Below are 19,186 nucleotides of genomic sequence, written 5' to 3' on the forward strand. Positions count from 1 at the left end.
GCGGGAGGAGACAGACGCCTAGCGCCCCGCGCGGGGAGTGTGTGCGCGTGTACACCCGCACCCGCCAGCCCCCAGCCCACCGGCCTCTTGCAAGGCGCCCGAGGCCCGCGCGCGGCCGAGTCGCCCTCCCAGGAGGCTGCGTGACGGCGAGCGGGCGCGGCCGGGCGGGGGCGGGGCTCACGCTGACGTCGGCCCGGGGCGGGGCTGAGGACTCGCGCAGGGGGCGGGGCGCGGTGACGTCGGGCGCCCAGGCCGAGCTGTGGCGGCGGCGGTAGTGGCGGCGGCGGCACCCGGGCGGGCAGCGGCATCGGCAGCCCAGAGGAGGGTGAGACGGCCGCGGTAGCGGCAGCTCGGGATCGGGCGGCGCCTGGAGCTTCCCGCCCGTCGCTGGCGCCAGGGCCCTCGGCTCTCCTGCGCCCGCTCCTCCCCACGGCCCTGGCTGGGTCCGGGCAGCGCGCCCCCGGGGAGGGCGGAGCCGTAGGTGAGGCGCGGGGACCCCTCCCCCTCCGCGCCCTGCCGGGGGGATGGGACGTCCGGGAGGGCGGCCCCACCCAGCCCACCGGCGGGTGTCCCTAGACCGGCTCGGGGGCGGCGACGGCGGGGACCCGTGGGGGCTGCGGGCGGCCGGCTTCAGAGGCATGATGTTGCGGGCGAGGTGGGGACGTGCACGCCTCGGGGAGCCCCGGGAGGCTGGGGTGCGGTCGGGTGGGTCTGAGGTTTGGGTACCGATATGCAGCGTTGAAAGAGACGAGGATTCTGGTCTCTTCTGTGAAGTAGTAAGATGGGAGATGGAGGGTTGGCTTCCAGAAAGGAGATGAGCTGTGGATGTTGCCTTTGAAGCAGTTGGAGAAGCTATTGCACTAGGTCTCACGTTTCTACTTAGGGCTTGGGGTCTTTTTTTTTCCCCCTTTAGGCGGGGTGGGGGTCGAGGAGGGAAGCGACTCCTTCAGCTTTTGGCTCAGGGTGGGGAAATTGTGGAGCGTGGACGGGTTTGGAGTTTTACACCCTTGAAGAGGAGCCGAGATCTTGTGTTAGACAACTTCATTTTGGCAGCAACATTAGGTAATAGGTCCCTTTACACTTAATTCCTAAAAGGCGTTATCTTCCAGTCTTTTATTTGTTTTGGTGCCTATACGATCTGTATACCTCATCTTCAAGTTTTATCCTGGCCCCTTAAGAGAAGGCCCGAGGATCAGGTGGTTCCTTTGGAAGTCACGTTTCTGAGTAGTTGCAGGTGGTTGTGGTTGACTGCTTTGGATGGATGAGATGAACAATTTGCACATTCCTGTTGGCGCTAATTAAATGAAACATACTTACGTGTTTTAAAGCACGACTGTCTTTTGCAGCTCAGTTTTTAGTAGATCTTGACAGTTGTTTTGTGTTTGATAATTATTGGAGATTTCTGAAGTTTCTCAATTGCGTACACTTAAAATGAAGTGGAATAAAAGTTTTTGGTAGGTCCCTACATTTTTGAGAAACATTCTTTAAGTCAGGTGCTCTTAAAATGTTTTTGGGAGCATGTGTCTGTAACTGCATAGGGAGATGTTACTAAGAGTAAAGGTTCTTCACAGTGGTGTTTCACAACTTAGCACATTAAATCAGAATCTCCTTTTCTGGATTGCTGCTCCCCATCAGATTACAGAACTCCCTGGCCTTACCTGTCAGTTAATATCATTTAAGCTATTTCTTGCTCGGAAAACAGGCCCTGAGATGGACATGTATTATGTAATAGATGGAAGTAGGCATGACTCTCAATAATTCATTTATGGAGGAAGAGAAACCGTCATGAAATGGAATTTAAGCAGTGACTTTCCCAAGGCTTATTCAATTTATTTGGGAACATAGCCAGAGAAGTGCTTTCCTGTAACCCAAGAGAGAAATATCAGGGTGAGTGTCAGTGGTTGCCTTTTTTAACGTGTCTACTTAATGAGCAGACTATTATCCTCCAGCAAATACTTCTGCTTGAAGAAACTTATAGGAAACAGATGATATAATAGCTATTAAGTGAAAATAGGTGTGGTCCAATTTGTAATTATAAACAAAAGATTTAATTAACTATTCAGACAAGTCAAATTATAAGTTGATATAATAATGGTTTTGATACTGGAGTAGTCACTTGGAAAGATTAAAATTCACATATCTGGTTTTGGCTTTTATATTATACTTTGACTTAATTGAGTATATATGGGGACAGATGTGAACTGAGATACCAGGTGAAACTGTGTGTGTATTTTGCTAAAATCACATTTCCATGGCTGACAGTGGGATGTGGTTCTCCTTATTGGAATGCAGTCATATAATTTGGGGAAAGTGTAGGGTGATCTATTTCTCTTTAGGATTTCTTATGCCTGAGAAAACCGGTATGTTTTATTTTTAAGAAGTGTCATTTACTAGTCATTACTATGATATCTTTGTTGAGTCTACTGGGGTATTCCCCCCCTCCTCCCTTTTTTTTAAATTACTAAAGTCAGATAAGTATGTCAGTCTGTTAGGTCAACTTTAATACTGAAATGAAAAGCGAAGATTCTTAAAGCAACAACTGTTCTTTTTCTATGCTACATTTATGCTTTTAGAAACACTATAAGAGCTATTAAATGTGTTTTGCACATACTATGACAAAAACGTTGATGGAGAAAGATGAGGGAGTGAAGTATTTTGGCTAATCAAATAACAAGCAGTGTATTGATTATGGATTTTCAGACATACAATGTAATAAAGTAAATTAAGCATAAAGGTTATGTGTAATACAGTTTATTTCTATGACTTGCTTTTTCAAAATGTGAGCCTTTGGGGTTCTGGCTCATTCATTTATTCATTCAACAGTTATTTTTTGAGTATGGTTCTGGGTAAATTTTTTAGCCATTGGGAATATAGTAGTGAACAACACTGACTAAAATTCTCACCTTCATAGAACTTACCTTCTGGATACCTTCTGGGGAAATGAAGAGGAACTCAGCAAAGGAGATTAATAAGAGGCCATTGAGGTAGAAGGAAAACCAGGAGAGTATGATGTACTGGAAATGAAGGAAAGGAAGGTTTCAAGGAGGAGGGAATGATCAACTGTGCCATTGTTTAAAGATGTGTCAGACTGTTGGGCAGTAAAGAATTCTGCCTGATGTCTAATAACAGAGAGATGACTAAATGCTTTTTAGTGTGAGATGGAGGCAAATGGAAGAATCAGTTTTTTACTTCCTTGGATTGATTTAAAATAAATATATGTATAAATATATATATTTAAATTATATATAAATCATATTTTATGATTTACATGTGGTAAATCATATATAAATATATATTTTAAAATCATATACAATATATATTTAAATATATATATATTTCATACTTTATTCTTTTCAGAACAAAATATGCAGCCTGGGAGTTTATACTTATACTAAGGAGAGGGCTTTCCTGTGGCTCAGCTGGTAAAGAATCTGCCTGCAATGGGGGAGACCTGAGTTCTATCCCTGGGTAGGGAAGATCCCCTGGAGAAGGGCAAGGCTACTCACTCCAGTATTCTGGCCTGGAGAGTTTCATGGACTGTATAGTTCATGGGGTCACAGAGAGTCGGACACGAGTGAGCAACCTTCACTTTGAGGAGAGGTATGATGTTATTGTTATTGATCATATATACACTTATTTTTTTAAACACATGTATCAAATCAGAAGTTATGAAAATACACAGGGAAAAAAATAAGTCTCTTCTCCATTCAGTTGTTCCTGAAGGCAGACACTGTTTTCAGTTTCTTGTTTTTCCTAACCAGTGAAATTTTGTGCAATAATATGGCATTAAGCTATTTTAAAATTGCATAAAAATAACAAGTATTTTATCCTCTAGGTATTTTTTTCACAGGTTTAATATTTGTAATTATATTAATTACAAATAACTATAAATTAATATTTATAGTTGAAGTCTTAACTACCCACAGACCTTTTTTTTAAAGTAATGGCTTTATTGAGGGATAATCCACATACCATACAATTCACCCATTAAAGTGTATAGTTAAGTTTTTTTGAGGAGTACATTCATCACCATGATCAATTTTAGAACATTTTCATCCGCTCCAAAAGAAGTCCCAAACCTGTTAGATGTCATTCCCTGACGTTTGGTTTTTAAGTATTGTTTTGCATAGTATGTGGGGAAAATGTTTGTGAATTACTTCATTTCCAGTTAAATGGCAGTGAAGCCATTTAGTGTTTACTTTTAATATTCTCTTTTTAAAAGCAATTTTTTTAGTATCTATTTACTTGGTTGCAGGTCTTTTAGTTGTGGCAGATGGTATCTGGTTCCCTGTCCTCAGCAAGGAGTTTCGTTATAGTGCGAAAAGAGGAAAAGTTAACAGGCTTTTGTGGTCTGCTATGTTAAGTGCTTCGATAAGTGACATACAGGGTTCTACATCAGCTTATAGGATGGATCCCTAATAGGACTGCAGGAAGATTTAAGATGAGATCTCTTAAGGATAAGCGTGATTTGGCTAGATGAAAAGGATGCACGCCGAGGAAACAACGTGTGCAGGACCCAAAGGCAAGAATGCGATAAGGCAGGTGAGTGATATGAAGATGGTTTGACCTGGCTGCAGTGTTGAGTGGTGTGGGTATCACTTCTCCTTTCTGTGAAAAGGTGTGCTGTCTTAAAAAAGCAAAATAATTACAGTATTAATTTGCTTAAACTGTGGATTGCTGTCACTTCTTAGCTATAGAACTTTGGGTGAGTTACTTTATTGTCTAAAACTCAGTTAATTTTCTCATCTGTAGTCCTATCCAATGTGATTGTTGTGAAGAATAAATGAGATAGTGCTCATAAAACTTGAAATATAGTGAGTACTCTAAATCCAGCTGCCCTGATGATGACATTGGGGTGGTGGTTTTGATGATGTGACAATGATCCTGAAAAATGGAATTCCTTAGGGTATTTTGGAGCCTCACAGAGTGCTTGGGAGACTGGAAAATGACCTGTCATTTAAATTTTTTTTTTTCTGGGAAGAAGGAAGTGACTGCCCAAAGCTTGAGACCAGCACTGTTCCGTGGAACTTTGTGTGATGGTAGGGATGTTCTCTGATTCACCATTAAATGTATTTAGCCACTAGTCACACGTGCCTTTCTTTTTTAAAGATTATTTGGTGTGGACCATTTTTAAAGTCTTCATTGAATTTGTTACAACATTGCTTCTGTTTTTTATGTTTTGGTTTTTTGGCCCCAAGGCACGTAGGATCTTAGTTTCCCCAACAGGAATAGAACCCGTATCCTCTGTATTGCAGGGCGAAGTCTTAACCACTGAACCAGCAGGAAAGTCCCCTCATGGGCCTTTTGAACCCTTGAAATGTGGTTAGTGTGACTGACAGGCTGTATTGTTAATTATATTACAAGTAATTTAAATAGCTACTGTGACTATTGGCCACTATACTGGGCAGCACAGTTAGACACTTAAAGATTGAGGAATCTCATATTGAATTGTGGCAGTATTAGAGTCGATAATTTTTAAAAGTTAAAAAAGTAGTTTTAGAAGCCTCACCAGGGGGTGGATTACACCATGGGTTTACTAGGTCACATCAGAAAATAACGCTGTAGTTTCCTAGAATTGACATGGCTCCTAGACAGATAAAGGAAATGTAGTAGTTGTAATGTGTCTAGACTTCAGCTAGATCTTTTCGTGTTGTCTTTGTGGGAAATATGAAAAATTATGTTGTAGATTTCGTGAGAATAGGGACTATGTCACATGTTCTCTACTGAGCAAATAATAGATGCTTACTAAATATTTGATGACTGAATGGATAATGGTACAATTAAGTGAAGTCACAACTGGCTGTCAATGGCCCTCCCCAGAGAATAGAGAGTTGCTCACTCAAGATGATGGATTAGGGGAGCTGGTGTTAGATGGACACCTCATCCGTGTGTGTAGTGTTGGAATGACCCAGGAGCAGTGGCACAGGAAGTAGTGGCCATGAGAACCCGTGGCCCGCCTACCCTCACTGAGCGTGGAGGATGTCCAGGTCATCACTAGCTGCTGGTGAAGAGGCAGGGGTGGAAGAGACTGTGTTGCTGAGTAGCATGGAAGTCAAACTCACAGGATTTTTATACGAGGGTTCAGAAATAGTGGTCTGGAGGTGGCAGTGGAAGAAAGGAGGGTACCAGCCTCGTTTCCCAGGAAGGGGCGTGGCATGTAAGCGTCTTCACAGCCTCCACTTGAGGGGACTGCGTGGGAAGAGCATCCTGGAAGAGCCAGTTCTCCGCGAAGGCAGAGGTACTGAGCACCTTGAGAGGAGTTCTTTGGTAATAGAGTGAAGTTCCTTGCGAGTGTATTTCCCCACCCGAGTGGCTTCTTTTTTTTTTTTTTAATCATCACTTAAACTTTAAGAGAAGACTCTCTCATCTTAACAGATTCTTCAGCTCATACTTTCTCTGTCTCTTGCTTTAAGTTGACTTTTGCTCTTTGCTTTACAGCCAGACTTTGTTGAGAGAGTTGTTTGCATTTGCTTTATGTTTCCATTTCTTGACCTGCAGTTTTTCTTCTCTATTTCTGTCTGGCTTCTGTCTCCAGAGTTTCACTGAAACTGTGTTGCTTGGATTACCAATGTCTTTCTTTAAATGCCCTGGCTGTTTTTCTATCCATTTATTTAATCTCTTAGCAGCCATATTAATAGTCCTTTGGTATGCAATAAATTACCCTCAAACTTAACTTAAAACAACAATTTACTGTTTTATAATTTCTTTGGGTCAGGCATCTGGGTTTTGTGCGTCTGATTCAGGGTCACTCAGGAGGCTGCAATCAGATGTTGGCTAGGATTGGTGATCTCAGCACTCCACTTGGGGGAGGGTCTGCTCCCACCTCAGTTGTGTGACTGTTGGCTGGCCTGAGGTCCTTGCTGGCTGTTTGATGGAGAAGTCCGTCTCTGCCATTTGGGTCTCTGCATAACCTCACTCTAGCAACATGGTACCAGTCTCTCCTTGATTGAGGGGTCTGTGGAGGAGGAGGGAGTCCTTTTTGTAACCTAACCTGGGAAGTGACATTGTATCACTTCTGCGGTATCCTGTTCACTGGAACGGAGTCCTAGGTCCAGCACAGGCAAGCGAAGATTACACAATAGCAAGAAACTCAAAGGTAGATGTCATTAGAGCCATTTTCAGGATTGCCTACTACAGCCGCCTTTGACACAGTTCACTTCTCCTCCTCTGGTAGAACTCTCACTTTTTTCAGGGTCTTCAGATCACACTTCTGTTTTCCTTTCTGGTTCTCTGGGCTCTCTTTCCAATCATCTTTGTTGAACCTTTTTCTCACAGTCATTAAATGTTTGAATTTCTCTGGGTGATCTCATCACCTATTCATTTCTCATCTGTGTGCTGAGTATTTGTGTTGCTATCTTCAGCTTTACCTCTCTCGTGTCAAAGAGCTGTTGTTGTCCAGTGCTGCCACTCGAACGCCCCTTATACTCAGCAGATCCCAAACTAAACGTGTGTGATTCCTGCTCTTCTCTGCAGTTCCTTCATTTGTTAAATGACACTACCAGAAATATGTGTAGTGTTAGTTACCTTGCGGCATGTGGGATCTTAGTTCCCCAACCAGGGATTGAACCCACATCCCCTGCATCAGAAGGTGGATTCTTAACCACTGGACCGCCAGTAAGTGTAAGTAAGTGTTAGTCACTCAGTCATGTCCGAATCTTCACGACCCCGTGGACTGCAGCCCATCAGGCTCCTCCGTTCCATGGAATTCCCAGGCAAGAATACTGGAGTGGGTTGCCATGCCCTCCTCCAGGGGATCTTCCTGACCCAGGGATCCAGTCCACATCTCCTGCATTGCAGGTAGATTCTTTACTGTCTGAGCCACCAGGGAAGCCTCTACTGGATTGCCAGGGAAGCCCCTAATGGTGTCTTTTGAGGAACAAGAGTCTTAATTTTAGTGTGATCCAGTTAGTGTTTATGTGGTTAGGGCTTTTTAAAAAAAAAAATTTTTTTAATGTGGATCATTTTTAAATTCTTGAATTTGTTACAATATCATTTCTGTTTTATGTTTTGGTTTTCTGGCCACAAGGCATGTGGGGTCGTAGCTCCCCAACCAGAGATTGAACCTGCACCCTCTGCCCTGGAAGCAAAGTCTTAACCACTGGACCGCCAGGGGAACCCGTGGTTAGTGCTTTTCCTGTGTAAAAAATCTTTCCCTACCCCATGGTCCTGAAGTTACTCTTTTGTTATTTTCTTGGAAGCGTTGTTATACCTTTCCCATATAGCTCTGTGATCTGCCTATAATTGATTTTTGCATATGCTTTAAGGTTTATTTTTGTTTTTCCAATACGGTTCCTGATATTCTCAGCATCATTTATCGACAGTTCCTTCCTTTTTCAACTGCATTGTACTAATTCGAGGTTCTGTTCCCTTCCACTCGTTTCTCTGTCTTGGTCCAGTGCCAGACTTAGTTACTCTAGTTTTATAGTACGTCTTCATGCCTGTTAAAGTGTTCCCACCTTGTTTTTTCCCAAGAATGTCTTGACAGTCATTGTCAGTGACGATCATGGTCAGTGATCAGTAATGGTATCAACATAGGGACGATGTAGACATCAATGGAAATGAGTAGAGAGTCCAAGTACAGACACCTATTTGTAGTTAATTTTCAACAAAGGTAGGAGGGTAATTCAGTGGAGGAAAGGATAGTCTTTTTTTTGGTTGTCTATCTTTTTTTAAACATTGGGGTATAGTTGCTTTACAGTGTTGTGTTTTCTGGTGTACAGCCAAGTGAGTCACCTCTACGATGGGTTATGTCAGTCGTCTTAGGGTCTAGAGTTTGACCTTGGGGCAGTGGCAGGACTTTGGGGACTTTTGAGTAAAGGAAATAACAAACTTTATTTATATTTTACAAAGAGTGGGTAGGAGGAGGCTAAGTGAAGAGGCCGATTAAGAGGCTGGGCCTTAATCTTGTTAAAGTCTGAAACAGAAGGTGGTGACAGTGAGGATAGAGAAGCATCTGGAATTGAAAGCTTTAAAGAACACAGGACCGGCTGAGTGTGTGGGTGTATGTACGTGTATGTACATGTACTTTTGTGGGAGAAAGGGCAGTTGGTGGGGAGGGAGGAGACAGGTGACGCCCAGACTTTTGGACGGAGCAGGTAGGTTAGCAGCAGTGCTGTCTTAACGCAGTAGTCACTATACATGGGTATTTACATTTAAACTGATTTAAATGAATTAAGATTTGAAGTTTAGTTCTTCAGTCACACTAGCTGTATCTCATGTGGCCAGTAGCCAAATGGGAGTCATGATATCTGTTATCAGACAGTACAGATAGAGAATATTCTCATTGTCACAGAAAGGTCTGCTGCATAATTCTGGTCGGCAATTTTGGGTAGCAACTAGCTCTTCCCCCAGAGGAAAGTCAAAATAATAGGTGGTTTTCTCCAGTCTTTGAAGAGCTCTGGCTCCAGAGTAACCTAAGGGATTCTGTGAGTCAGACACTATTACCACCACCACCATCATCCAGTCATTGCCAGATACACAACACTTTCATGATCAGATAAGGTGCTGTTGGACAGCGCTGAGCCAGAGGGATGGTGATGCAATTCAGTGGGCTGCTGATGACTGTGGTGGCGCAGCAGGAACCTCTGGGAAGACTGCTGTCCAGTAGACAATCGTGTGAGCCACTTATGTGATTAAAATTTGAGTAGTCACATTACAGAGTTAAAAAGTAATGGTTAGAGTTCATAATCTTATAATGTATTTTATTTAACCCAGTGCATCCAAAATACCATTTTCAACACGTTGAAATATGAAACATACCATATTTAAAATGGGCAACTTTACATTATTTCTTCATACTGAGTATTTAAAATCAATTGCATACTTTTATAGCATAAATTAATTCAGATGCTGTGATTTATCAGAAATACTTGATCTGTACTTAGAGTTCATAACATCTACAGTTGGAAAAGTAGATTCACATGCCCAGCTCATTCCAAACATGCTTAAAAGTTTTCCAGTAATTACCAGGTTTTTAAATTTAACTTTTAATTAACAATGAAATAACAAATGCAGTTCCTCAGTCTCACTAGCTCTTTTCAAGTAAACAGCCATGAGTGGCTAGTGGCCACTATATTGGACAGTGCAACTCTGGAACGACCAGTGACATTCACTTGATAGTTGGAAATTCAGGTCTGGAGCTCAGAAGAGAGGTGCAGGGACAGACAGGTGGATGGTAGGGACTGTGAGGAATGTGGAAATGAAAAAACAAGCTTGATTTTGGACAAACCAATATTAAGTTCTCTGTGTTAGTTGCTCAGTTGTGTCCAACTTTTTGCAACTACATGGACTGTAGCCTGCCAGGCTTCTCCATCCACGGGATTTTCCAGGTAAGAATCCTGGAGTGGGTTGCCATTTCCTTCTCTAAGATCTTCCTGACCCAGGGATCCAACCCAGGGCTCCTGCATTGAAGGCAGACTCTTTACCATCTGAGCTGCCAGGGAAGCCCTAGTTCTTGGTACTCCTTTAAAAAAAAAATCTGTGAGTGTGTCTGTGGGAGTAAGGCAGTCGATGAGTGTGCAGAATATTGCAGTGGTTGGGTCAGGTGTGTCATCTTGGGCAACTCACTAAGCCTGTCTGAGCCTTAGTTTCCTCGTCTAGAAATGGGATGATACAGTCTCTGCCTACAAGGTTTCCTGGGAGTGTTAAAGGGAGTCCTCGTGGCAGGTATTAACCACGTATAGTGCTGCGTCTCCTCACTTCTTAGTTGACGTTTCTTGTGGAGTGTGATCATGTGCTCAGTCGTGTCCGACTCTGCGACCCCCAGGGACTGTAGCCCGTCAGGCTCCTCTCTTTAATACTCTATTCTTTATCAGTTTGAAACTTTATTCGTTTTTTAGGGAAAAAACGTATTTTAATTATGCATATTGTTGTGAGCTGAATCCCAATTTGTGAAGCTTTAAGTTATGAAGAAAAGTATATCTTAAAGTAAAGGAAATATACTTATTATTCACATGGATGAATGCTCATTATGGTCTACACTCTATGTTAAGTGCTTTGTATGATGCCGTGAAAGGTTTTTTTCCTAATGTGAGATGTAACATGGTATTTCTTTTGTAAAGTTTCACTTAAGTAGAATTTGTAATAGAAAATCTGTTTTAATTCTGGAACTTTGAAATGTATCATCATCTCATTCTTTTTCTTAGTTATTCCAGGAGCCACTGTATTGTGCTTGAATCTCTTTGGGTATTTTTAAAATTATGATTTCATTGTATTCTGGGCTAAATCTATAGAGTCTCTAATTCTACATTTGGGTATAAACATGTAAAAAATTATGATGAAAAAATCCCCATGCAATTCATGGTATTCGGAGAAGCATGGTAACCAAGAGGAGAAAAATGGACTCTACTAGGTCAAAGAGGAAGGAACTGTGATTTTTTTAACGGCTCTGCAGATTTCTCCAGGTCTGTCCCTCAGCTCCCAGCTTGCCCATTATATCTGTCACTGCACTGTTTCTCAAGTGTGTTGGATAAGATGACAAACATTTTTACAATACCCCCATGTGCTACAGACCTACGGTGTGCTGGAAAATCTCGCTGTCTTTTTCATATCATGCCCTGTGTACTCCCTTACATCTGATGTTGGGCATCTTGCATCTGTGTTGTTGTAAATAATGAAAAATTTTAATGATGCATTTTGGACCAACAGATAGGTTTGCTGTTACGTGCTAACCGCATTTTGTGGTGGCAGCTGGAAGTGCTGTATGGGATGTGTTTTTGAGCCCAGGTCCCAAAGGAAGAAATGCTCACCCTAAATGAGAGTGGCCTTTCCCTTTCGTTTCTGTTTAAATATTTTGAACATTTTTTTTCCTTTTAAAAAAGGCCTATATGCCCATTTGGAAAAATTTGACAACTGTTAGGAAGAAGGCTAACAGATTTCCTACCATTCTTTGTGATGAGCTTATCTGTATACAGTTGACCCTTGAACCAACGGGGGTGGATATGAGGGGCTCTGACCCTCCCTGCAGTCGAAAATCTGTATGTAACTTATAGCTGGTCCTCTGTAACAGGGGTTGTTCCAAGTCCACAGATTCAGCCATCTGTGTTTTGTGTCATACTGTAGGATTTACCGTTGAAAAAAAAATCCACGTATAATCTGACGTGTGAGGTTCAAACCTGTTGAGTTCATGGATAAACTGTATTTGCAAAATGGAGAGTATATGTGAAAATGTAGGTCCACTTTCATTTACTGTATTATAAACATTTTTCATATCAGACATTGGTTATAAATGTGTTTTGCAGATGGAATGTAATCATAAAGATTTCACTTAAACGTTTCCCAATTGAACAAGTACTAATAAAGCTGGTATATCATAATGTAGTGGTTTTTTCTACATTTTGGATCATTTAAGTAGATAGGGTTTCCTGGTTTTGGAATTACTGGATCAAAAGATGAATATTTTTAAGACACTTGACCATTTTCAAACTTACTGCTTCCCAAATGCTCTTATTTTTTGAGGATGAAAGCAAGCACTTAGAATACAAATGCTTTTATTATTTTAAGGAAGACAGTAAAACATAGGGTACTAACAGTTTTTCACCTAAAGTTTTAAATTTATGAAATGTTTCTTTTCAGACATGCAAAAAGATTGAGTTGTCTAATTAATAAATACCTGTGTACTCACCACCTAGATTAATGTATAATTATATAGTTAAAAACTTTGTGCTTAGTTCTCCCTGGTTATAAATGTGTTTTTACCAACAATGATGTGACTGTTTAACCTTATCCCATAACACAGGTCTATAGCCAAGACCTTTTGGGCCAGAATTCAGAATTTCTTAGGTTTCAGAAAGGTGATCGGCTGCATCTACTGTGTATTATCTAACTTTCCAAGCAAAGTCAGGGGGCACCCTCCAGTTCCTTCATCAAACATATTCAGTTCAGTTCAGTCACTCAGTCGTGTCCGACTCTCTGCAACCCCATGAATTGCAGCATGCCAGGCCTCCCTGTCCATCACCAATTCCCGGAGTTCACTCAAACTCATGTCCATCGAGTCAGTGATGCCATCCAGCCATCTCCTCCTCTGTCATCCCCTTCTCCTCCTGCCCCCAATCCCTCCCAGCATCAGAGTCTTTTCCAGTGAGTCAACTCTTCGCATGAGGTGGCCAAAGTACTGGAGTTTCAGCTTTAGCATCATTCCTTCCAAAGAACACCCAGGACCAATCTCCTTTAGGAGAGACTGGTTGGATCTCCTTGTAGTCCAAGGGACTCTCAAGAGTCTTCTCTAACATCACAGTTCAAAAGCATCAATTCTTCGGCGCTCAGCTTTCTTCACAGTCCAACTCTCACATCCATACATGACCACTGGAAAACCATAGCTTTGACTAGACTGACCTTTGTTGGCAAAGTGATGTCTCTGCTTTTGAATATGCTATCTAGGTTGGTCATAACTTTCCTTCCAAGGAGTAAGCGTCTTTTAATTTCATGGCTGCAGTCACCATCTGCAGTGATTTTGGAGCCCCCAAAAATAAAGTCTGACACTGTTTCCCCCGTTTCCCCATCTATTTGCCATGAAGTGATGGGACCAGATGCCATGATCTTCATTTTCTGAATGTTGAGCTTCAAGCCAACTTTTTACTCTCCTCTTTCACTTTCATCAAGAGGCTTTTGAGTTCCTCATCACTTTCTGCCATAAGGGTGATGTCATCTGCCTATCTGAGGTTATTGATATTTCTCCTGGCAATCTTGATTCCAGCTTGTGCTTCTTCCAGCCCAGCGTTTCTCATGATGTACTCTGCATATAAGTTAAATAAGCAGGGTGACAATATACAGCCTTGATGTACTCCTTTTCCTATTTGGAACCAGTCTGTTGTTCCATGTTCAGTTCTAACTGTTGCTTCCTGACCTGCATATAGGTTTCTGAAGAGGCAGGTCAGGTGGTCTGGTATTCCCATCTCTTTCAGAATTTTCCACAGTTTATTTTGATCCACACAGTCAAAGGCTTTGTCTTTGGTATCAGTTCAGGTATAATTTTTGTCATGAAATTATTTACAGAATTTGGTGGTTTTCAGAATTGAGATGCATGGTCGTGAACATGTGTGTCTCTCCAGTATACTTTTTCAGTGTGATCAGTCTGGTAGTATTTGTTGAATGGATCGTAACATAGTAGGAGATGTGCTTTAAAATGGAAGGTAACTACCATCCAAACAGTTTAGTATTTTAGGATTGGTAGAAATCAAATAGCAATGAGGACTGGAGTCACTGGGGAAGGCTACACAACCTAGAATGTGGCTCTTTTGAACTGAGTGAGTAGCTCAGGTCGCTCATTTAAGTAGAGAACAACCATGATTAATTACATTGTGTTTACTCCAAGTATTTGCTTGACAAGATTACTTGTCATGGTGAGAGCTTTGATAGACCTTACAATTAGCTTAACTGATTAATAAAAATTATTAAAAGCCACCATTAAGCTGATCATAACTGAGTCACTAAGCCTTCTCACCGTTCCATAAAAAAGAGTGAAGTGACACCTGTGACGGGTGTGGTGATGGCTGCTGTTAGCAAAGGTCCTCTCTTCCTGTTGGCGTGTCATCACAACATGCCCCAGCCTTGCAGGTCTGTAATTTTTGGTCTCCAGGAGGATCAGATCAAGATCATACAGCCTGATGTCTGGTGTTAGCAGAACTATTAGGCCCCATGCTGGGGGTGGAAGCAGAGACATCTGTGCTTCTTTAACTTGTGGGGCTGTCTTTAACCTCTTACTCATCACCGAGACCTTGTCAGCTTAGGGCCTAGCCCATTAATTACCATATTATAGTGTTGAATGGTCGAGGGCCTTATTGAAACCTTAGTTGTGGTAAGACTGAGTAAAAGTAATACATGCTTTCTGTTAAAACAATTGAAAAAGAAAAGAAAAAAAGAAATGCATGTGTACAGGGGAAGAGTGGCTCTATTTGACCTTTGAGAAATAGCTCCTTGCCATCCAAATCATTGCTGTGTATATGCGAACATACATGTCTCCTTTTGTCTGCTGTTGGGACAACAACAGACAATTCTTCAGTAACATGCTCCCTACCCTCCACTTCACAATACATCATAGATGTCTTTATAGAAATTGTCAAATATAGAGATTTACTTATATATTTTTTTTTTCTTCACAGCAGTATTTTATAGTGTGGCGATAGGATAATTTAACTAGTCTGTTGGTGGTAGAAATTTAAATTCTCTCTTTTTGCTGGTACAAAATAATACACTAATTGAACATAACTGCACTTGTATCCTTAAACTTGTGAAATATGTTTTGCAGAGAATAACTTTAAAAGCAAGACCTCCAGAGGGTATGCACATTTTTTTTTTTTCATGTTTATGGATCAGTATATTTTCTTTGAAACCACACCCAAACTAACAGCAGTGGAAGATGTACAAGAGAACTGGGTTCACCTTATAAATCAAGCATTTTGAGTCCTACAATACCTCCAAAGGATTAAAAGATAGATGGTTGATGTCTTTGGTTCCACCAAATTGTACTAGAATTGGATTTTAGAATTTTGGTCTATTGTTAGTCTTTTAATAAAGGGCTTAATATAGCAGCACATTTCTTGTCCCTAGTGACATTTTTGTCACAAAATGAACAGAATCTTAAAAGTTACGGAGGAGGAATAAATTAGTTTGGGATTAACATATACACACTAGTATATATAAAATAGATAATCAACGAGGACCAACTGTATAGCCCAGGAACTCAATATTTTGTAATAACCTGGAAGGGAAAAGAATCTGAAAAAGAGTATGTGTGTGTGTGTAACTGAATCACTGTGCTGTACATGTGAAACTAACAACATTGTAAATCAACTATGCATCATTTAAAAAAATGTTGAAATACGGCCTTTTAAAATACTCGACTCATTTTCTGATAGTTGATGCTACTTAGTAATAGTGTAACTCATCACAGCAGGTTGGACTAGTAATTTTGAGATTTGGGTCAGATTCCATACGTAAAGCTTAACTAGCCAACGGGCGATGTGTTTTCTAGTTCCTCTTATAAATATCTGCTAGCACATGGGTGTCAGCCTTTCCAGCTGTCATTAACTGGAAGTAGGTTACTGTGTTGTGTTAGAGGGTTTTCTGCCCTCCTTTGATTTATGAGTACTTGGTGCTCCTCTGGAGACTCAGAACGTGGAGCGCTGTTACTATCCTTTAATCTGCAAGGAGAGGGTGAGGGCGGCTGTGATGCCCGCACTGTTTGCAGGAAGAGTGAGCATGGAAGGCTAGCACACGACCGTTGTGTGTGTTAGTGTTTTACTCTTAGGCCCCTGGTTGGACTCCAGGATTCTCAGTGGGTATGTATTTGTATGTGGCCTGGAGCTGGGCTTAGGGGGTGGGTGTTCTTTTTCCTCATGTATATAGATTTTTGAACCAATGCCTTTCTTGTAGGGATCCTGGAATTTTCCAGTATTCTTCTCTTTATGGTTTTCCTGACCTAGATGACAAGCTTCGTGGTATGAATATATAGTAGTGGCCAGGTCTGAACTCTGTTTTGTTGCTGCTGTTTTAAGAACTCACAGAAATATAGTAGCGACTATGAGAAGTAGGATTTAAAATATTAAGAAAAACCTTAGATGACAAAGAATCGGCCTCTTGTACCTTCCATGTTCTGCTTTCTCTCAGCAGCATTTATTACCCTTATTCCTTTTGGGGTATCAGAGTGGATTATTCTCACTATCACTGCTTCTTTATGGCCATCTATATATTCTGGTTAAGGGAGAGAAAAAGCACTTTTATTCTTAGCAGTTAGATGGACGTTTTTTAGAAAGAACTGTACAAAAGCTCTAAGGGAGAAAAACTCAAATCCCCATGTGTAGAAGGGTTTTTAGAATAGAAATGAATTATTAAAAGCAATAAAATTTGTAAAAATTTTGTAATTATAGAAGCAGGATACCACATTTTTTATTCTGATTTAACCTTTAGTTGCCATTTGCTTAATTGAGAGATCTCATAAGATATGAAGACCCAGCATAGCCCCAAAATAAATAAAAAGTGACTCTTCATTGTTTTAAAAATTAAGTTCATTCTTTCAGATCTTGATGTTTGTGATTTTCAGGGCATAATATGAGAGGACAAAAATACATCACAGTGCCGACAGAGAAGAAGGTTGTCAGTTTATGGAATTTGGTTAAAATTAAAAATGAAATTTGTTAATATGAATGAAATGACAAGTTTCCTTTACAGTTGTCTTAATTGCTTTTATTTGCTGTTTCCATAAACTCATTTCAAGATTACCGCTACCTCCTGAACGTATAGGAACTATGTTAATGAATTTTACTAGCATTTAGGTTAACCTCTGGAGTTAGCAGACACTTGGCTTACTTGTTTTAGGCATGGCACTGGGTTTTGGAAATAAGGCGCTCCTTTGCCTGTAAGGCAAGTAGTTCATTAACTAAAACATAGTGAATGTATTGTTTTAAAAGCCCTTGGTACTTTAAGAGTGGCGCCTAAATTAGGGGTTTAAGGGTTTGTGCAGGATTGTGATTACTAAGCTTAGTTTGGAAGAATGAGTTGTAAGAAGCTAGTTGATGGGGAAGAAGCAGCTCATGGAAACAAAAGAGAGGATGGTATTTCAGGAAATCGCAGGTATCTGAGAATGGTTGTCACACAGAAAAGGAGAGTGGTTAAGAAGTGACCCATCTTTAGAGAGGCAGGCAGGTCCCAGATCGTGAAACGTTTTGTCTGCAGTGCCAAGGAGTTCAGATTCTTATTTTGGGATGCCATCACAGGAAGTATGTAGGTGTGTGTGATCATGTCATATTTAAATTTTAGAGCAGTGGTTCCTAGTTGTTGTTTTTTTTTTTTGTTCCAGCATCTGTTTGCACTCTTATAAATTATGCAGACTCGAAATAGCTTTTTTATGTGGGCTGTATCAGTTACTGTTTACCATATTAGACAGTAAAACTGAGAAAATTTAAAAGCATAGGACTGCACGTTCCATTAGCCATCACGGAGCCTCTGGAAAACACTACTATACCTTTGTGAGAATGCACAATGAAAAAGCAAGTGATGTGGTGTGAAAACAGTTCTGCACTCCCGCATCTCCTGTTTGGGCCCCTCTGCATCACCTTGTGGGCTTGAGGGGAGCAGGGAGTCTGACTCGCTTGGGAATCGTCGCGTTAGAGGACCATTCCGGCAGTGGTGAACAGCAAGCACTTTAAATTGTGATCCAGTGTGCGCATGTGTGTTCCTGAACACCCAGCAAGATTTAGGAAACAATACTGTCTGTGTTAGTTATCTCTTACGTAAAAAGTTATCTAAAAACTTAACTGGATTAAGAAAAAACACGTCATCTCACAGTTTTTGGAGAAGGAAATGGCACCCCACTCCAGTATTTTTCCTGGGAGATCCTATGGACAGAGGAGCCTGGTGGCTACAATCCATAGGGTCACAAAAGAGTAGGCTACAACTTAGCGACTAAACAACACAGTTGTTATGAAGAGCACACTGGGTGGTTCTGGCTTAAGGTGTTTCGTGAGGTTGCAGTCGTCTGAAGGCTTGACTGAAGTCGGAGGGTCCCTTTCCAGGCCTGCTCACGTCGCTGTTGGTGCTCTCTGTAGGTTAACTGGAATACCCTTACAGCATGGTGGCTAACTGCCCCCAGAGCCGGAGATCCAAGAGAGTGACCAAGACTGAAGCCTCTGTGTCTTTATGAGTGCATTTTGGAAGTGATACATTGTCAGAAGCAAATCCTTTAAGACTGGTGGTACACAGAGGAATTTTGCCTCCCCTCTTGAAGGAAGGAGTAGCAGATGATTTAGGCGGGTACCTTAAAATACCACAGGGTACTTGTCAGGAGGAGGGCGTGTCCTCCATGTGTCTGTTTCCTGCACGCCCTGAGTGCAAGGTCCTGATTGCTCTTCATCTGGGCCATTGTTAGAGGACCATTCTGGCAGTGGTTTACAACAAGAACTTTAACTTGTGATCCAGTGTGTGCATGTGTGTTCATGTGCACACCTGAAACAAAAGTTTCAGGAAACAATACTGTGTTATCTCTTATATAAAAAGTTATCTAAAGACTTACTGGATTCAGAAAAAGCATGTCTCAGCATCGTGTTTGCAGCAAGCCACCTTGAGGGGTGAGGTACTGCCTCCCGCTGGGAGAGATCAGCCTTGCTTGCTGTCAGGTGGCGGGCTCCCTGAATTCCGTGTTCCTCTGCGGACACACTGCATGTGTAGTGGCTCCCTGGGCCCCACGGTGCCA

At 41.5% G+C, this 19,186-nt stretch overlaps 1 protein-coding gene across 11 annotated transcripts in view; it reads left to right on the top strand.

The window, feature by feature from the left end:
- The first annotated feature begins 235 nt into the window (after window positions 1–235).
- Window positions 236–19,186, top strand: part of ERC1 (ELKS/RAB6-interacting/CAST family member 1) — a 269,702-nt gene continuing 250,751 nt past the window's right edge. For 8 of the 11 annotated variants that reach the window (XM_061418328.1, XM_061418335.1, XM_061418333.1 and 5 more), the window contains exon 1: window positions 238–325. The gene's annotated coding sequence lies outside the window, so the exon portion shown is untranslated. Of the gene's footprint in view, window positions 326–392; window positions 482–558; window positions 656–19,186 lie in introns of those variants that run through there. The other 3 variants (XM_061418332.1, XM_061418329.1, XM_061418331.1) reach the window with 3 other exon arrangements.

The sequence above is a fragment of the Bos javanicus genome, chromosome 5 (genome assembly GCF_032452875.1).
Source record: "Bos javanicus breed banteng chromosome 5, ARS-OSU_banteng_1.0, whole genome shotgun sequence".
NCBI lineage: Eukaryota > Metazoa > Chordata > Mammalia > Artiodactyla > Bovidae > Bos > Bos javanicus.